Genomic DNA, 21,789 nt, shown 5'->3' with positions numbered 1-21,789 from the left:
AAACCTCTAGGTCTGAGCGTGTATATAGCACTGCAGCTGAGCAACCAGGAAAGATTTCTTTATCCAGGAAAAAGCAAATTGAGACAGGATATGTGCTTGAAAGTATATGTGTATCCTAAGTAGCTGCACACAGAACCACTAACAGAAACACAAAAGAAAATCCAGCTCGCCTGGAATATACTTAGAAGAATGAGGACGTTATAAAAGCCAACACTCTGAAGGGTCTAAAAAAAGACTTTTATGATTTATGCATCTCTCTAGTTGTGACGCTGGAGTAACAGACACACAGTTTTTTTATGAAAATATAGAATAAATGTGTCACTAAGTGGCACAGAGAGGTCAAATGATAGGATACTAACAAAGTATCACTGAACAGATTAAAAAGTTAAGTCAAATGCTTGAATGCAGTCACCTCACACTTCTCTGCTCTGTTCCAAGCACCCTTCCCACACACCACATATGTGCCCACACGTGTGCCCACATATGTGCCCACACATGTAGCAGGAGGCACGGGGCTCATTAACTTCACTCTGAGAGAGTAAAAATAACAATGTGGTGATGACATGAAGCAGAGCACATTCAAAAACAGGTTTTCTTTCCTTTTCTTTTGTGTACCATGGAGGTTGTGCTGTGTACTCATTGGCAATCACATACATCCAGTGAACCTAATGACTTGTTCAGGTTTTACTTACAAGTGTACTATCAGTTGCTGTTTATTAAAACTCTACTGAGAAGGTCAAGTCAGCCCGGAAACCAAAGAACAACAGCCATGTCCAATCTGTGTGGGTCTACACAAGGAATGGGAAGAAGGGCCCTTATTTCCAGGTCTCCCGAGCAGCAAACAAAAATTGTGAAAATGGTTTCAGAAAACAGCTAGAACTCAAATTGTCTCCATGTCAACAACTGATACGTGCTTTGGGGATCACTCTTGGTACATGACAAATGTGCTCATGATCAGGTTTGTTCCAGCTGATATCATGTTGCTTTGCCCGCCTTCTTTGCCAATGTCCCCCCAGGAAGAGCAATGGGAGCTCTCTGGCTGCTAGCACCACTTGTAGGGGCTCAAGGACTGGGTCCACAGCTGCAAGTTTCTGTGGAGATGGATGCTGGGAAATTGGGGTTAGTGTCCCCTTGTGTGTGTCAGTAGGTTTTACATCAACTCCCTCTCTCTCTCTCAGGGATCTAAGCATAGACCCAGCCAAGGAGAAAGTCTGTTCGTGTCATTCTTCCTGGTTAGCTCCTAAGGCTCATGGTCCTGCTCAAGCCCATCATGGATGGCCAATTACTCCGGTACAATTAGTTTGTCATCTTTTTATCATCATTGTATTCATTGTTATCGTTGTTTTGCTGAGAGATTCATCCTACCTTCCTGCCCCTTAGTCTGTTTGGAAGAAATGGCCAAAGCATGAAGTCTTCTCCAAAAGACTCCTTGACCCGGTGCGAATGACCTTGTGGGGCCTGTCCCACCAGTTCACCAAATATGCTCAGATATGCCTGAGCCCCAGCAAAGGGATGAAGGTTTGGACACACGCTGGGATCCCTATTATGCATATTCATGTTTTGGAGCAGATGGTTGGACGCATCTTTCATAAAGGTTTCTTTTCATATCCATTCCATACTAAAAGTACCCTTCTGACTACCCACTGCTTGCATTACTGTTTAATAAAGGGCTTTTCTTAGAAGTTATGTCAATAATGGATTCCAGGAGAAAAGGCAGATAAGGTTGAGAAGGTCCAGATTTTGTATTTCCCCATTGGAATGTTCAAAATGGTGTTTTAAAACCTTGACTCACCCACAGAATTTAATTTTTTTTCCAAAACCGATGAAATGTTACTTTCCTTAATGAATCTTTCTCTGACAACTCTTGACCAAATTATTCTGACGTGCATCTGTGCTAATTTTGAATATATACATTCTGCCATTGTTACACATACCACAATGTATGTTTTTTCTTTTTCAGATTTTCATTTTTAAATAATTTCAGACTTTTTTTTTAATATATTTTTATTGATTTTTTACAGAGAGGAAGGGAGAGAGATAGAGAGTTAGAAACATCGATGAGAGAGAAACATCGATCAGCTGCCTCCTGCACATCTCCTACTGGGGATGTGCCCGCAACCCAAGTACATGCCCTTGACCGGAATCAAACCCAGGACCTTTCAGTCCGCAGGCCGACGCTCTATCCACTGAGCCAAACCGGTTTCGGCGGACTTTTTTTAAAAAAGTGTCAAAAATAGATTTATTCTCCAATGTGGACATGGCATTCTATGTCCCAGTTTCTAACAGCAATTTACCGATAGTCATACCAGTCTCTTTTCCTTTCCCTTAGCTACCTACCCTCATAGTATATTAGATTTTGCATATTGTCTTCTTCAGATCTTTTGTTCTAATTCCATAGTTATTTAATGACCACAATTTCAGACCAAACTTGTGTACAAAAGGAAAAGGTTATTTAAAACATTTCCACAATTCAACACAATTTCTTGAGCTCCCATTCTACCAAACTGTCTCTCAGTTAGAAAACCCTCTCCCAGTTCCCCGGGTTTGCATCTAAAGTCTTGAGAGATGTCTTAGTGTCAGGATGTCATTTATCATCTAACCATACTGCCATGACATGGACCACCGTGGCTCAGTTTTTTGGTCATGAGTCCTTGAGATGAATGTTTAGTCACCCTTCTCTTCCAACCACAGAGGCCTTTCGGGCTGAAACTTTGAGTTACTTCTTAATCTATTAGGCAGAGATTGCCAAAGGCCTGGACAGCTGCGGCAGGGAAGATGGAGGGAGGGGTGGGAAGGGAAGAAGATAGGCCCATGTAAATGTTGTATCTCTTTCTCCAATCCTAGGGAATCTATCTAATTTCAATAATGAAAAATTTTTTTTGCCTTAACATACATTTTTCTTTCTTATGCCTGAATCCATTCTGTTCTCCTCAACTTCCCTTAGGAGATAAAATTTTGATACTCATAAAACTAGAAGAGATTCTTTTTTATCTATGTGACTAATTCCAGCAAATCCCTTTTCTCAGGCCCAAGCCCAGACTGTCAAACTGCTGTCCACATCTCCACAAGTGTTATCTGATTTTATGAGCAGAGCACCCAGGTGTTACAAAAAGCGGGGAGAGAGGGAGAAATAGTTTTCAAAGTTTCAAATCGATTTCCCTGCCTTATTAATGTGATAATGATGGCTCCACATTTGCTGAGCTAGGGGGTGTGAGTCAGAATGAGACAGTACAAAAAGAAATAATGACACAGGATGACTTTTAAAGCAGCACAGATGCAGGCGTATTGACACTTTCAGCTTTGAAATTGTCTCAACTGTATTGGGGAACACCAATAAAAAGAAGTGTTCTCACAAAAAAGCAGAAACACACACACACACACACACACACACACACTTTATAAACCTAGCCACCTAACCAGGACAAGCTTCACAATCAAATCAAGTCAGAAAAAAACGACAGTGCTTTCAGAATTTCAGTCCCTGTTTTTCCTTCCAGCACATCTGCAGTAGTAATACGTTTTGTGATTTCTGAGAGGCCTGTGGTTAACCTCACAGCACGGAATGAATTATCTCCAATTCCATCCTTCATTAAAACGCCCCTTCTATGAAACGTGTCAGTGAAGTCAGAACCTGGCTAGCCACACATCAGCCAGAGCATTGACCATCCGTTTACATGTTTCCCCGTGGTCCTTAATTATAGCAAAAGACAGTCATTCATTCCCAGGAGTTTTCAACTGTTTATGTTGTACCCTGACTAACTTGAGAACACCTATAATGTTTTCATTTTTTACTAGGTGCATGTGTACATGTATCAGTGTTAAATGTATAAACACAAATATATTTGTCCTCAAATGAGGGCAAATGATTACATTTAAACATTCCTCGCTTAAACTGCACAAATATATATCTTTGAAGTATATTTAATAATATTTAGAAAAGTATTTAACTCTTTACTATGCCTACAAAATCTATAATCCCCCACCAAAGAGTACTTAAATTTGAGAGAAAACAAAGGGAATGTCACTCCAGAAGTTGTTTTGGTAACATTGATTCCACATTTTCATTTCTGAGCACATGCAAATTACTCCTCTGCCATTCCCAATCCCTTCTTGTTCTTCATGAGTTTGGTAAAAAAGGAAGGAGTTTAGGGAAAGCACATTCTTTCATAATTTTAATAAGTCCATATGTTTATAGCTATGACATAATCAACCATAAAAATTCCCCAAATTAAAATCATAATATCTCCTCAAATGAATACTTGGGGAGACTTGTCCAAGGCCAAGGTTTAGACTCTAGCTGAAGACTGTTGTTAGGAGTCAGCACCTTCCAACAGCTGTTTGAAATAAACAGATATATATTTCAGTAGAAAATAAAAATAACAACAGTATTTGCACATGTATTGAAACAGAAATTCAAAATTGAACTGAATTCTCTCATATTAGTGAATTCTGTAAGGGGTCAATGACTATATTAACTTTAAAACCTATACAATGGCTTATAAACCAATGTAAAAACAAAGTAAAAAACTGTTACAAAGGTCTTTACACAGCCTTTGAATATTTGAAATATTCAAATTTCACTTTAAGAAGAGATCATACCATTCACTTACCCTTCGTCAAAAATGACACATTTTTCAGATACTTTACAGACTATTAATAAATAATTCTATCCAATTTATATAAATTATATTAAAAGGAAACATTTTTAAGCTTGAATGATTCATTACTTTGAATAATGGTGTTGATATATGTGCCAGTAATAATCATTGGGGTGCCAAACCACATATCAAAATCAGGTGTTTTATTTTTAAGTTAATATATACTACTCATCTTCTTTACTCCCTATGTTATTCTGGAATGTATTAATATGGAGTTTTATAATATTTATGATGAAATTTCTTGTCATTAAATGCAAATTTTTCATAACTTGTTATGGTTTCTACAGCTGCATTTGGAGGTGTAGCTTAGTGAAGAAAAATATTGGCTTTGTTATAATGAGAAATAAGAACACTACTTAATAAGATTTACTACCACACTGTAGGAAGGACTCCTAACACAAGGAAGCATAATAAAATTGTGACACAAACTACTTTAATACACATTTTAAAACTTTCTGGAATTAATTTTAACCAAAAGAGTCCTAGGGATTTTTTGTTTTCTGACTGTGAGAGGAGTCTTGGCTAAAGATTACCATAACTTCACTCCCTTCCCTGTTGCGCAGAATCCTGTCACTGATATATGAAAGAAGCTCTGGGGACATTCCTGTCGTTCACATTCTCTTCAGAGTGAGGATTAGGAGTCATCTGCACTGATAACAGATTTAAGCATTATATGCAACATGTCTACTAAGCTTTCTTTTTCTTTTTAAATGATGAAAATCTTACAATAGTATTTTCGCCAATTGTCCCTACACTCATGTAAATTCTTTTTCATCGCTGCAGTTTTTGTTTAAGTAAAGCCTCCATTGTGTTTTTGGAACTGAAATATATACATCTCTTATCTTTACTGCAAATAAATTATAACTAAGTTCGGGGAGAATAAAAAGATAAATTTTTCACCTGATGGCTGGCATGGTAGGCTGTCCTCAAGACTGTTTTAATGCTCTAGTTTCACCAAGCGTTCAGTAGAAAAACAGTGAAGATGCAGATTCAGGAAGTCCTGGATTGAAAACTCTAAATCTAGACTGTCTTACTACCTATGCTACGTAAATCCTAAATTCCACTTTTTAAAGATTCATTAGAGGATTCGTTCTCTATGACCTCAGTGGGGGGAACAGGATCTTCAGAACCAAATTATTTCTACCAGGTGTGTGCATAGCACCCATGTGCGATGCTGAACACAGGTCTTCTTTCTTCCTTCAAGTTTCTGAGTATATTCACCCAAGCAGTTGTTTCAGCTCAAAGCTGTATAAAATAAAAAAAGAATAGGCCCCAAGACCTTTCACGCATTGGGATTTAATCACAGAAAGCTGTATCACCAGTACTTCATTGTCATCCCTACTTTGCCTGCCTTTGAACAGACACACCCTACTTCTATTCTTCTAGGGACACTTTTTCATAAACTTAACTGTCTCACATTTATTTCAGCACAAGCATTATCCAGCCAGTTGAACCACAAACTCCTTGAAGTTAGGGAAATGCATCTTACCCCTCTATCATACACATTATTCTTAACATATCATATTGTAGGTGAGCAATATAGGTTGAATATTATTTAAAAGTCAAACAAATTCTATTCCTTCTTCTAAGCAAAAATGTCTAATGAACTCTGGTAATCAAAAAACTTAATGAAAGAAACCAAGAAATTCATCACCACCTAGTGTGAAGGCAATTGATAATCCTATACCATTTAAAGAGGAACTTTAAAAAATGTCATCTTCAGAGACACTTCAAACGTCCAGCAGAAACCAAAAATGTAGAACAAATTGTTTCAAAACTAAAAATCTTCTTCAGTTATTCATAAATAAACAAGAACACCTGTATCATTTGACATCATACACTTTTAAGGTTGTCCTCCAAGTCATTATTTATCTTCATGCAAATAGCTTAAATGTGTTTCCCTCTAAACACACTGCTACAATTTAGTTTCAGCTCTCCCAGGAAAACCACACAAGAGTGTACTCATTGAAAGCAGTGCAAATTAAACCCAGAGAAAACTTAGTACAAAGGGCATTTCTACACATGCCTCCCATCCTAGGTTCGTAGAAGATCCATAAGGGAGTTCAGCACCAAAAGCAGAGAGGCACATTAACAATTTAATTTAAACTCCTTTGGTAATTTTCAATGGAAACTTAAAGAGCTGGATTTAATCTAGACTGTGTTTCAGCTCCATGATATTTAAATGCAGCTTTCATGTTATAGTTCAGGCAAGAATACTGAATACCAATGAGTTTGGGAATTGGGGCTGAACGATAGTAGAAAATACTTCTTGTGTAACCATTCTGAAATTCCCCAGTGTGTTATTAAATTCATTCTCCTTAGCTCTCCTAAAATTCCTTCAAACATATGCCTCAAATTCCACAAGGAAATTTTTTGCCTCTATAATTTTTCTTCTATAATATAATGCCAATCAGATAACAGTTTCAGAGGGCTGCACATTTAAGATGAATGAAGGCATATTGATGGAACCAGGGCTCCAGGCCTTCAAGAGTACAGCTGCCTCAGTAATTCTGAATCAAAAATGAGCCTACCACTGTTCATGTGCCTTAGCTAAGTATTTTTCATTCCTGACAGCCTTCAAGGACTAGTACCTTCAAAAATGCAAACTGAACCCACCCAGTGTGGCTTAATGGTTGAGCATTGACCTATGAACCAGGAAGTTCACTTTCTAGTCAGGGCACATGTCCAAGTTGTATGCTCAATCCCAGTGTGGGGCGTGAAGGAGGCAGATGATCAATGATTCTCTCTCATCATTGATGTCTCTCTCTCTCTCTCTCTCTCTCTCTCTCTCTCTCTCTCTCTCTCTGAAATCAATACAAATATTTTTAAATGTAAGCTAATAAACTGAGGCATCCTTGCAATTGATCCTAGACTAAGTCTTACTATCTTACTCAGGCTCTATTAGCTCAAGAATCCTAGCATACTCTCAGTTTGAGCAAATAATGCGTGAGCCTTTTTACAAAATTAAAATAACTTCTTGAAGCAAAAGATTACTTAGTGCTTTCTTCTATTTTGGTGACTTTACCTTTTGAGGTGAACAAAAATCATCAATAGTTAATATTTAACATTAAGATTGTAGAGTCACATCCAAGGAGATTCTGATTTGACAGGTTGTAGGTGAAGCCCATTGAGCCCAGTGTTTTAAGAAGCCCTGCAGATTATTCTGATTAATATGAAAAATGGGCAGGTCACTCTGTGACCCACACATGACGAGCGCAGTGTCTGTTCAGAACACAAAAGCTCATGTCTCCATAATTACACCACTTAAAGAAATGCTGGCATTGATATTTCTAATAGAGCATTTCTAAGATATCTTATTAGCTATATTAAATATATTAGAAATATTTCTAACTCAAGACATTATAATGGTGTCTCTAACACTCAACCATTTGGACAAGGGCAAAATAATGCCAATTATTGTAAGTAACCATAATCATAATAAATGGACTATAAGGTTGTTTTCATTTCTTTCATGACACAATTTGTCTTTTGTAAAGTATAGAGTTCCTGGAGCTATATAGTGATATCTAAATGGTTCAATGGTTGATCGTTTTTCCATGGCTTTGATCATTCTTCTTACAATCATACCTAGGTGGGTTTTTTTTAATTATTAAAAGTCCTTAAATGCACTTCATTTAACATTATCTTTATCTTTTAGTATCTTCCTCATGAAAATTTACAACATGCATCTTTAGTCGCTGGAAATGAGCACAACTACAAGAATAATTGCATGCAGTATGATGAAGAATACTGGTGAAGCAGAAAGACCAAGGCATCAGGCAAAACTAGGTGAATCAGGTAGCAGTTCTGAGACTACCTGTCTTTCTGTACATTGGAGAGGAAAGAACAACAGTCATTGAGTGATAAAAGGGTGAAATGTGGTCTTGACATGGAAATGCATTTAAAAGAAGGAATGACACAACAGTGATGTATCCTATCACCAAAAATATAACTACAAAGAAAAACGGATAATAGGATAAATAAAGTGTTCATTCAACAGATAGAACTGTGTGTTTTGGTTTTAAGATTCCATTACAATCTTAAAAATGACTGAGACACTAGAGTTTTATTTATGTAGAAATAAACAATATGAAAAATTAAAATCGATATGTTTTAATTTTTTTTAGTTATTCATTCATTTAAAATGCTCCTCCCCAGGAGATAGAACTTAAATCCTCCTCCCTCCCCCAAGTGTGAGCTGGACTTGGCCATTCTTAGCGACTCACTTCCGAAAGAGTTCAGAAATGGAAAATTAGGAACTTTAGAGTTAAGGTCCACAGGCACTACCTTAAACAAGTTACCAAGGTTAACAAAACAAGCGATAAGTTACACTGATTTCCTGATATGGTGTAGTGAGAAGGGCACTTCATCTCAGCGCTGTCCCTCCACAAAAACCATAACCCCAGTCTAACCAGGAGGCAATTCAAATTGAAGAAGATTCTATAAAATAGCTGATCGGTCTCTTCAAAACTATCAGGGTCACACACACACACACACACACACACACACACTGAAGAATGAGAACTTGTCTCTAGAAATAACATACAACTAAATGAAATGTGGAATCCTGGATTGGATCCTGGAACATAAAAGTATACCAGTACTAGTGGGAAAACAGGTAAACTCTAAACAAAATTGGAACTGTAGTTAGCAGTTAAGCACCAATATTAACCTCTTGGCTTAGTAAGTGTATCAGAGTATTAAAATGTTCATATTGCGGGGAACTGAGTGAAGTACTGAAATTCTCTGTACTGCCTTTAGACCTCTTCTGTAAATCTAAAGTTATTTCAAAATAAGATTTTTTTTTAATTCAAAGAGACTAAAAAAGGAAAACACATGATCTTATCAATAAATGCAGAAAAAGGCATTTAACAAAATCTAATATCCATTCATGACAAAAACTCTCAGTAAACTAAAAATAGAGGAAATTTTTCTCCACTTGGTAAAGACTATCAGAAAGAGACCTTCAGCTAAGATCATACTTAGTGATGAGAAACTCAAAGCTTTCCCACTAAGATTAGTTACAAGGCACTTCATTTCAACATTTTAGTCCCAGCTCACGGAAAAAGGCAAACAAAGGAAATTTTCACAGAACCCATGACATAGAGGGCAAGGTGAATTCTTTCTCTGGTGTTATGCAACTTGACAGCTATGCTCAAAAATATTTTTTAATTAATTTAAAAGCTAACATAGATATACAAAGAAATGGAAATTTGAGCATGAAACAACTAAATGTGAAGCCAGTAACTGGTCAATTATATAAAGTTAAAAGGAAGTGAATATTCATTCATTTCCATATCCTCAAGTACCATTAGGCATATAATATGTAAATAGAATCATACTGGATTATCATAGAGAACCATCTCTGAATTATATCAAGTCAGGCTTATCACCTAATGTTCATGCCTTCTGGGAGGCTCTCCTGCCAAGAATGGGGACAGAACAATGGCAAAGAGAGAAAGGGAGGAAAAGCAGCTGGGAACAAGAGTTGTCAATTCTAGGCTGAGGGATTTGGGGTGCAGGTAGCAGAGGGTAGAGGAAAATCTCAAAACCAAATGACTCTAAAAAGAAAGGTATTTTCTGCTCTTATATACACAATTAGCAATCACCAAAGTACCAATTCTTGTTACTATGGTAATAATAGCACTATGGTAATTTTCTCATGTGCCAGGTACTGAACTTAGGTATTTATATCCCTGACACTGACCTCTATCTATATTGTCAGAATAAACTATGAGGTAGACATGCTTAAAGATGTCTTACTTTACATCTTGGCTTAAAGATGTAAACATTTGAATATATGTTCAAAATTACATTCCTGGTAAGTGAACTCAAAATTGTGACTAACTCTGAAAGCTATAGGTTCCTAATCAGTCTTTTCTTCTGCCTTCCAATACTATCCTTCTTTTCTTACTCCACATATGTACAGCATTCATTCACTGATGAACTGAGGGCACACTAATACCGAACAAAATGATTCTTGATGTTTGTGATTCCGTTGCTTCACATTATCAGCAGTGCCTAGACAAGAATAGTCATCAGTTAGAAAACATGCATTGCCAAAAATGTGTCTTTATTTCTGTAGATTATTTTAAATTTTGAAAATGAACTGCATGTTAATGAACACTGACTTTATAATCATTCAAAGTGTGTATACATTTTGGGGGGAAGCCCTATATGCTCCCTGCTGATGAAACATGTATCCAAAGGACTTTAAGCCATTTCAAAAAATATAAACCATCTACAAAAGGTTAATAATTGTCATCACTGGAGTTATCCTGAAAAAAAAAAAAGTGCAATAGAATATAAAAAATAAGGGTGGATGGGTAGGAAGAGATCAACCAAAGAACTTGTATGCATATATGCATAACCCATGGACACAGACAACAGGTTGGTGAAGGCCTGGGGTTTAGGGGGGCGGGCTAGATGGGGTCAATGGGGGAAAAAGAGGGACATATGTAATATTTTCAACAATAAATACTTAATAATTTTTTAAAAAGTAGAGCAGGCAAGGCTATGTGATTAAGTTTATAGCACCCTAAAGCATCTGCTTTTAAGGTGAACATATATTTCAATAAATAAGTTTCAGCATGAAAGCTTTTTAAAAATATTCATTTTATTTAATATTTATTTTATTTTTTAAAGGCAGAAAAAAATAACTTTTTGTTCTCTGACTCCACTCCTTTCTTAAAATTTTTTATTTAATTGTTTAAAGTATTACAGATAGTAGTACATATATCTTTTTTGGGGCATGGTTATAGATTTTATTATAATGTAATTTGAAATGAGATAGGATGATAATCAAGTTTAATTTTGAAATTGGCAATTTTTTGAGTTAATTCCTAGAATAAAGTGTATACCTTCAGCCCTTTTATTTTATATTTCTGTTTCTCCTGACTCTCCTTAGCTTTACATGGTCACAATCTGGTTTTCCTTGCAAGTAGTCTGAGAGAATTAAGTTTTTTCATGGTTCACGAAACCAAAAAGCTAACATCAAAACCTTCTTACCCTAAACAGATTGCATACAGGTTAGGGACTTTAAACATAATAATCAGCAATATGTTTTCAATTCTGGAGGGGCGGCAATGAAGTCTGCAGTTAATGACACAGTCTTGTCTAGTCTGTTGCTGTGGGTAATGGTGCAGAAAAAAAACAATATATGATGCATGACAGATGGAGAGTGAGGACTGAGAATCAAAACAGACGGAACACTTTGTTCACAGAGCAAATAAGCTACAGGAATCAATTTACCTTTGACCAAGTGAGTGTTAGGATGGTGAAAATGCCAGGGACCACTTCCATTCCCATCCTGGGAATCCGAGGTTCCAGCTGACAAATGCAGCACTAACGCAGGAGAATGAATGCCTGTCACTGGAAGCCAGGAGGACCTAGACTTCTTCATCAGCAGGCGCCTGGTCCCCTTAAATAAGAGAGGCTTTCTTAGGCTTTCAGGAGAACAGTTACTTCATCGAGTGTCAGATTGCAATAATGCTCGACATTTGCAGGCATCACAGGGACTGAGTTTGGACACACCCTCAAAGTGGAAACTTAAAGCGTAGGCCCGTTTGGCATGTCCTTCTCCCTGATAAAGTCCTATGTGCTCTCCTCCACACTCAACTCCCAAGTGGGGGAACCGGGGGAAGGGGTGGGATTTAAAAAAAAAAAGTTGTCAGTTTTCTCATTCTTATCAACTCTCCAAGCCATTTTTAGAAGCTTACTAGGCTATAGGGTATGAACAAAATGTATGCAAATATTGTTCCAGTTTAAGAACTTAAACGCTAAGGCTGTAAAAAAAAAAAAAAATGATCAGAGACCTTCGAGCGAATAAATACATGTGTGAAGGATGTCTTCCACATTTCAAGATAATTTTAATGATATTTTTAAGGGGGATAGAGAGTAATTATAAGCTTGTGGGGGGGAAATTTATACTCCTTTAGCAAATCTTAATCCTCAAAGTCTCCCATTTGTTAAATTGTTTGACAATATTATAAAAGTATTTGAACTATGAAAGTGACTTTTAAATTCAAGGGCTTCACACTGTTCTATACTAGTAGATAACATGTGAAGATTACCACAGTAATTTTTACCAACAAAATTAGAATAAATGTAACAGAGATAAGCCAGAATATTTCTGCATTAGATAAAATACTAATTATCATAATACAGACTATTAAAAGACAGGGCTTTGCCTGGCTGGTGTTGCTCAGTGTCTGAGCAACAAGCTATGAACCAGGAACTCATGGTTTGATTCCCAGTCAGAGCACACGCCCCGATTGTGGGCTCAATCCCTAGTAGAGGTTGTGCAGGAGGCAGCTGATCGATGATTCTCTCTGTCTCTCCTCTCTTCCTCTCTCTAAAATCAATAAAAAACATATATAAATAAATGTATGTTTTAAAGACAGGGCTTACAAATGGAGTAAGACCAGTTAAGGATCATGGAATACTTCCATACCTACTTATCTAAAAAATATAAGTAGGTATGGAAGCTGATGCTCTATCCACTGAGCCAAACCAGCTAGGGCTATCTGAAATATATTTATAGGACATGTACTTTCTCTTGGGTCCTGGAGAAAACAAGATGAGTAATATATTAATTACATGTCTCTGTACGGAAGTGGTTATCCATTTCAAAAATTTATAAATTTCATGGGAGAGACCTAGATACATAAGCAGACACATATAGCAAAATGTGGTAAACTATATAATACAGATATGTACAGGGTTCTTATGTCTTAGGAACTAAGAAAGACTTCCAGATGACATTTTACCTAAATCTTAAATCTAAAAGAGACCAGTTAGACTAGCTGGACTAGGAGGAATATAATTTCACAAAATAGAGGCCCACACGGATTAGTCTGATCTCAGGACAAGCCATCTTTTAAAACTGTGGTGTAATGTTAAACCAGTATCCCAAACGTTCATAACACAAGAGATTTGGAAGCAATATTCAATTTTCAATGCATGCTAGTAAGAAGGAAGAAGGTATTTGACTTTTCTATCTCTACTTTGTTACCATTTCATTCAAAATATACTTTATAAACAAAAGTAGATATCAAGTTTGAATACTATTCTTCAAATTGGTAAACTGTGATTTTTAATCTCTAATCTCAGAAGTTTCAACTTTCAAACTCTCATAGTTCATAATATTTCAGTCATATTGGTTTGATTGGTTAAAAGTTAATGGTAGACTCATGGCCCAAAACTATAGTGTTGTTGGTTTTTAATACAGGACAAGATGTCACAAGTTGCAAGCAAAACCAACAAGCTTGAAAAGTACAAAAATCAACAGGTATTACCTTACACAATCTTTCTCAGCCTTTATTTATTCCTGTCCTCCCACTCAAAATATCACATTTGTATACATCCATAAAATGAAGGATTAATTGTTGCATTTATTAACCTTATTTTAGCGGTAGAGCTGATAGGAAAATATAGCAACAAATTTAGTTGGGTATGATGACAGTAAAATTATCTTAAATGTGAATCACATGAGCAGCTGGAGAATGACATCTTAGCAAAAATAAATTTGCTCTTTTGATTCTGAAAAATACATATATGCAATTGTGTATTCTCCATGGAATCTGTCCCTCTTCATGCCTCATCCTATTCTCTAGCATCTCTCTTCATTATTCTTTTCTCCTCACACCTTAGCAATTTATCCTATATGTGTGTCTATTTATTCTAAAGGCTATTAAATTACAAAATGTATTTCTCAGTGATCTTTTGGTTAACAGAGAGCCAGATGAATGCCACGGTAAATACAGGGTCACACCAGAATGTGTGAAGCTTTGTGAGAAACTGCAGAGAAAATGTTTTTCACACTAAAAGATTATGGAGAATCTCTCACATGAAAACAGACTAAGAAAAAAAACCCAAGAATATTCACAACTGTAAAAATATATACTACACTAGAGGACCTCAATCTTGAGGGATTTGTACTTTTGGTAAAGAAAACATGACATATTTTGCAGATTTAGGGAGAAAATTTTACATTATAAATTCATTAAAAATGTCACAGGACTCACTCATTCCAGTGAAGTCATACTTTGAAGATTCATCAATCTTTCCAGTCACATGGGTCCACTTTACAAGGTTTCTCTAAATTCCAATACCATTTCTCAGCTACTAAATAGAAATTTATTGAAAAAGGCAAGCCCTTTTAAAAGGTGAGAAATGTGTCCCTTTTATAAAACAAGGGAAACATTCACAAATAATATGTAACTATGAGTCATACATGTGTCACGATATGAATGTATTAATTGTAAAAATCTTAAAATCACTTGAAGAACATTTTAAGATATTATGAGAAATGGATTAAAATAATAATATTTTCTAGTTATACCTCATTTCTCACTACTTTCATCTTATTTCCCAGACTGAGCTTTAAGTGCCTCCTGGGTTGGAACCATTGCCCTCAGGGACCACCATGATCTCCACTGCGCACGGCAGTAGGGAAACACCAGGAACATACGAGATTCTCCTAAGAGTTGTTTATTTGGAGCACAGCTTATATGCCACTGTTAGTTGCCTTACACATGATACCATATACAACATTTAAAATATGTATACTTTAATTTACAACTGATTTTGCATGTATTTTGACATCTTATGAATCATGACATTCAGAAATTGCTTAAGTAAATAGATAAATTTGAGCCATTTGTTGTTTTGGGGATCGTACTATCTATGTTTGGTTAAACTCCACCTTTAGTTATTCAGCCTGCTGTTTTGGCTTTGAGTAGCTACAGCCTAAAAAGTTCATTCAGAATAAAGACTATTCCTGGAAATTGAGGTCTTCACTCCAAATCTAGAAGAAATGTTTTCTGATGCCTTGTATTTTAGAGTTATGCAACTATATTTTTACTAGAATTGCAAATTGGGTGAAAAGAAAGTTCCAAATCCATTTAGAGATAGGCATGTAAATGGTAATTTACCAGTACTGATTATTGTATAACTAGAGGCACGGTGCACAAAAATTTGTGCACTCGGGGGGGAGGGAGGTCCCTTAGCCCGGCCTGTGCCCTCTCGCAGTCTGGGACCCCTCGGGAGATAACGACCTGCTGGCTTAGGCCTGCTCCCAGGTGGCAGAGGGCAAGCCCAATCCCTAGGTGCAGCCTCTGGTCGGGCTCAGAGCAGGGCTGATTGGGGAGTTGGGGCACCACCCCCTGTCATGCACAGAGCAGGGCGGATCAGGAGGTTGAGATGCCACCCTCAGTCACGCTCAGGGTAGGGCTGATTGGGGGTTGGGGCACCGCCCCCGTCACACTCAAGGCAGGGTCAATGGGGAGGTTGCGGCGCCACCCCTTGTCACGCACAGAGCAGGGCCGATCAGGGGGTTGGGGCATCGCCACTGTCACACTCAGGGCAGGGCCAATGGGGAGGTTGTGGCTCTACCCCATCACACACAGAGCAGAGCCCGTGGAGGGGGGGGAGGGGGTTGGGCGCTGCACTCTATCACCCACAGAGCAGGGCCGATCAGGGGGTTGGGGCACCGCCACTCTCACACTCAGGGAAGGGCCAATGGGGAGGTTATGGCTCTACTCCATCACACAGAGCAGGGCCCGATTTGGGGGGGGGGCAGGTTGGGGCCCCGCACCCTGTCACACAAAGAGCAGGGCTGATCAGGGCACTGGGGCGCCGCATCCTGTGACACATAGAGCTGCAGGACAATCAGGGGGTTGGGGAGCTCCCCCCTATCAGGCACAGAGCAGGGCTGATCAGGGGGTTGGGGTGCCTTCCCCTGTCACGAACAGAGCAGGGCGGATAGGGAGGTTGTGGCCCCGCCCCCTGTCACACACAGAGCCGCAGGGTGATCAGTGGGTTTGGGTGTTGCCCCCTGTCACGCTGATCCCAGTGCCGGGAGGCCTCTCGGCTCCGCTGATCCCAGTGCTGGGAGGCATATTACCCTTTTACTATACAGGATAGAGGCCTGGTGCACGGGTGGGGGCTGGCTGGTTTGCCCTGAAGGGTGTCCTGGATCAGGGTGGGGGTCCCCACTGGGGTGCCTGGCCAGCCTGGGTGAGGGGATGATGGCTGTTTGCAGCTGGTCACACACCCTTCAGCGTGGGGGTCCTCACTGGGGTGCCTCGCCAGTCTGGGTGAGGGGCTGAGGGCTGTTTTCAGGCTGGCGGGTGACTGAAGCTCCCAACTGCTCCTTTTTTTCTTTTTTTTTTAATTCTGGGTCAGCTTTAGCTCTGGGTCCAGCTCTGAGGTCTCTGCTGCTGAAAGCAGGTATCTGGTTTGTTTGGGTTCTATAATCGAAACACTGTATCAACTCCAGCTCTGAGATCCCGGAGGCTGAAAGCAGGTTTCTGGGGTTTTGTTTAGCTTCTATATTTGTAACTATGTTTCAAACTGCAAGCTCAGAGGCCGGCAAGGCAGGCGGGGAACTTTTGTTTCCTCTGTCACTGAAGCAAGCAAACCTCATGTTCGCTTCAAGCTGCCTGGCTTCTGGCCGCCATCTTGGCTGGCAGTTAATTTGTATATCGCCCTGATTAGCTAATGGGAAGGGTAGCGGACGTATGGCTAATTACCATGTTTCTCTTTTATTTGCAGTTGATGGTAGAGACTCACTTTTCTTAAGTGAAAAAAAAAACAATGAAGAGGAATAGGACCTCCCCCTTTTCAAAAGTAATACACACTTCCAAGGATTACAAAATTAAACTTCAAGTTTCCTCATAGTCCACTTCCAACCTGGAGAATGTACAAAGACAAATTCCTTTATTTTTTTAATCAATTAATTAATTTATTTTCTTTGTTAATCCTCACCTGAGGATTTTCCATTGATTTTTAGAGAGAGTGGATGGGAGGGGGAGAGACACAGAGAGGGAAACATCAATGAGGCACATCAATTGGTTCCCCCCACATGAGCTCCAACCAGGGCTGGAGATCCAGCCTTCAACCAAGGTATGTGGCCTTGACCAGAATCAAACCCAGGACCCTTCGGACTGCAGGCTGATGCTCTATCCACTAAGCCAAACTGGCTATGGAAAAGACAAATTCCTTTATATTTGACATTTTGCATCTGGAACTCAAAGAAAACTGGAATCTTTTTGTCCAAAATTGCAATGACCTTCCTGAAGAAGACTTTAAGCCCAATTAGTAAGAGTAGATTGGCATGTTTACAAATGAGTGTTTTTGGCTGAGGATAAACTAGAACATATGGATGGAGGCAGATTTCCCTAACACCCCAATTCGTTCCACATATTTTTAGCTTAGAAGTCAAGGAACCTAGCTACAAGTTCAACTTCTGACAGTTAACTGCCTTCTGACTGTGTCAAAGTCTTTTAATTTAGCTGTGCCCTAATTTCCTCATCTCTGTAAGCAACAGTTTAGAATGATATCTGTACATCAGATGACCGCATAAACCAATGGTTCTCTACCCATGAGTGACTGCTGAGAAGGAGGCCATGGCTTTCACACCTGAGAAGGACATACTGGGAGGTGATAGTGCTGGAAATAGTAATCCCTCTGGGGGCAGCCCAGAGTGGGGGAGGGGGAGGCAGAGGGCATGAAATGTGTCCTGGAGCCACCAGGCAGGTGAAACCAAGGGACTAGGGGCAGAAAGCAGAAGTAACAGGCCTGTGGGAGTCAGGAGAAACACAACCTGAACTGTGTTCCCCACACTCCTGCCAGGGTCTGGGGAGTCTCAGCTATCATCTCTAATCAGGATATCAAGGGGAGGAACTGCAGAATAAAGATAAAGAGGTGGACCATGAGGATAGACGGGAGGCTGCAGGAAGGGAGCAGAGGAAGGTGAAAAGTGAAAAGAAATCACTTCTGTAGATCTAGCTCCTTAGTCATTTGCAAGACCATAGCATACGAAAGAAGAGTGAAAGTAAGAAAGGCGAGGGGACTTCTGGAAGAGAAGGCCATGAAGAGTGTCGCAAGGGAGCTTCACTTCAAAGAGAACGAGAGCAGCTGCTTAGCAAGGACTATGAGATGGAAGCCATTAGGATCATGTGAATTCAAAGAAAACACAGATTAATAGCAGATGATATACACACGAGCTCTTACCATTTTGCCAAGAACTGATAATTTGTTATAATTCAAATATGAGAAAGAGATGTTACATGAGAGCGTCAAACTGAAGAATTTAGCTTAATTACAAATTTGGGAGAGAGTGTCTAAGACACATTGTGAACATTCTGATGAGTTTATTAATCAGATATCAGATGCAGAGTTTATTTTCTTTAGGAATAAGCAGTGAAGATAGAGAAATTGCCACTTGATTAAAGAGACTGTACTATGAAAACTGAACGGAAGTGCAGGCAAGATGGAGATTTTTATTGGATGGGAGGAAACAAACCAGAGCAAGGGGCTAAGGGACAAAAGCACTGACAGATGTTGTCTAGTACAGTGCCTGCATCATAGTGGAAACAGTAAAAGTTTGTTGACTCACCTATCAACATAAAAAATTGAATAATTTATGGCACATAATTTGGTATGGCTCCCATTCTGTCTCATTTCTGGAGTCACCAATAGACAAGACCCCGTTCTCTATAGAGAGCCAGAGCTCTAAAAGAGATGTACAGTGGCAGCGGAAGGCACTAGAAGACAGAAAGTGAGGGGCACATCCTGAAAAGTAGGGAAGCAATCAGTATTCAAAGGGCAGGTGGCATAGAGAGGCCACTATCAAAGAGTGCCCTGAGTGTGAGAAGCTGGGCACCAGGACCTCAACACTGTCCCAACAAGTAGTAGATGTTCTGGCTATGGAGTCAAGAATAAGAAAAGGGTATGATATGAGCTAGGCAAGGCCCCAGTCTGGAGAGGCACATGTTCAGACAAAGATTTGAGCATTAGAGAATGGTCAGTTAGCCGGGACAAGACAGTTGCAATAATGAGAACTGTTCCAATGTCAGAAGTGGACAAGCAGGAGAGCTTGATGCTCAGTCTAATAGAGTTGAGCTAAAAGTATTTCGACGCCTCCTTTTAAAGCCAGAATAGTCTTTTAAGGCACATGTAAAACTGAGCTTGCAGATTGTAGTCAGCTGGTACAAGCTGTGGAAAGTTCAGTCTAAAATTCTAGGAAATAGACAGGTCCTGACAAAGTGTATTTTAATGCTTTTGATAGAATCTTCATAAATGACTCCTTGGAAGTATGGGGAATATAGCGCATCTTTGACAATGGCAAAATACAGTATTATCAGTGCAAAGCACAATATGGTTTCAGTTGGTTTTAGAGATAAGAGGGCGGCAAGAGATTGCCAGTGAAAGTCAGGCTGGAAATTGACTTGCTAACACAGTAAGAGTACAAACCAAATAAATATGAGAATTTTTTAAAGTTTTTTGCTAATGTCCCTAGGATGGACACCTCGATGACTTTGTACACAATGTGGTACAAATAACTATACTTTGGGAAGTATCCATGAGCTTATAACTCAAAACAAACAGAGGAAGGCCTCTCCTAGGAACTTAGTAGATACAATTTCTCAGCAATAGAAGCTGTGAGGGATGGGTTATGTGGAAGGATCAGGTAGAGAAACTACTGGGGAGAAAAAGCAGAGGACCCTGTGAGAGCTAGCAGAACCTTGAGATGAAATCAGCGGTTCAATAGGGTTCACTTCCAGGTGGCAAACGGCCAGGAATAGCACCCCATTCAGTTAAGTTACGAAGGAACTCTCCTGCTGTTGACTCCAAATGACGGTGACTTTTCTACTTTAGGGTTTAGGGGTCAGCACCAGCCTAACTTTAAGCCACTACAGTAAACATGGTGACTGTACCTCGGTGACTCTCCCCTCTGATGACTCCACACACTGTGACCTCTTCTCAGCGATGATGAAAGTGTGAATCTAACATAATGACCGCTAAGCTCCAGCAGGAACACAGGGACAGGGCCGGGCAGTGGGGCAAGGAGGCAGCCCCAAAGCAGATGCAATGGTGTTGCATGTTCAAAACCTTAAATCGAATGTTAGATTCATGGTTTTAAGTTTTTATGCTTCAGAACTTATATGTACCATTCATGTTTTTTGCATGATTCAAATAAAAGGGAAGAGAAAGGAGTTGGAGACTGTACATGTGGACTTAGTGATAATGAAATGCCAAAGCAAAGAAAACAATTAAGTGTAAACAGGATCCTGCATTTTCCAAGGTAGCCCCAGTTTCCACCTATGGTCTCAGTGTCATTATTAACAAACATTGCCCCACTTCACTCTCAAAAGTCTCCCATCTTGAGCGCAATCCCTACCCCCTGAGGACTGTGACCATGATAGATTTCACTCTCATGATGAGGATATGTTATTAAGCATAGCTGCCTTTATGAAATAGAGGTTATCTGGGTGAACACTGCTTAATCAAGTGAGCCCTTACAAGGGACAGGCCTCCTCGAGAAAAAAAGAGATTGCACGTGTGACAGGGATAAGAAGCAAGGGAGTTTTTTCCTTCCTTGCAAGACAGAGGGAGCCACGGGATAAGGAATAGAGTCAGAAACTACTTGAAAACAGCCCCTGGCTGATAGCCAACAAGGAAATTGGGACCTCAGTCCTAAAACCACAAGGAACTCAATTCTGCCACCACCATGTACCTTGGAAAAGAACCCTGAGCTCCAGATGAGGTTACAGCATTAGCCGACACCTTGATTTCCACCTCGTAAGACCGGAAGTACACTAAGCCCAGATTTATGACCTAGAAAACTGTAGGCTAATAAGGCAGCTGGGTTTTTGATAATTTGTCACACAGCAATTGACCACTCATGTAGTTACCCTAGAAACACCTGGAAATTCAGATTTTAGTTTCAAGCTGTATGGTATAAGAAAAAATAGTAAAAAAGAAATTTTCAGTTAAAAAAGCACAAGTTGCTATTACTGTTTCTGGCAAAATAGAAGGGTATACAGGGAGCAAGGGTCTTTCTAAGAACAGGAAATTCTTAGACCAAAGCAGGTGATAGACAGCAAAAATGCCTTACTTGCAAAGCTTGACAGTTCAGGTTTGTGGTTTGTGTGTTTAGCAAGAAATATTTCCATTTAAGCAAATAAAAATTCCAAGTTCACCATACATTCAACCTGTGATAATTTAATATATAATAAAATAAAGTTATAGTTTGATGGCATAAGTACAATATATAAGTAAGAGTTCATGTTATAAAATATGGTTATAGTTATATGCATGTTTAGATATCTAACTATAAGGACAA

The sequence above is a fragment of the Myotis nattereri genome (genome assembly GCF_964212035.1).
Source record: "Myotis nattereri genome assembly, chromosome: 5".
Classification (NCBI taxonomy): Eukaryota; Metazoa; Chordata; class Mammalia; order Chiroptera; family Vespertilionidae; genus Myotis; species Myotis nattereri.
Note: the sequence above shows the minus strand (reverse complement) of the source record.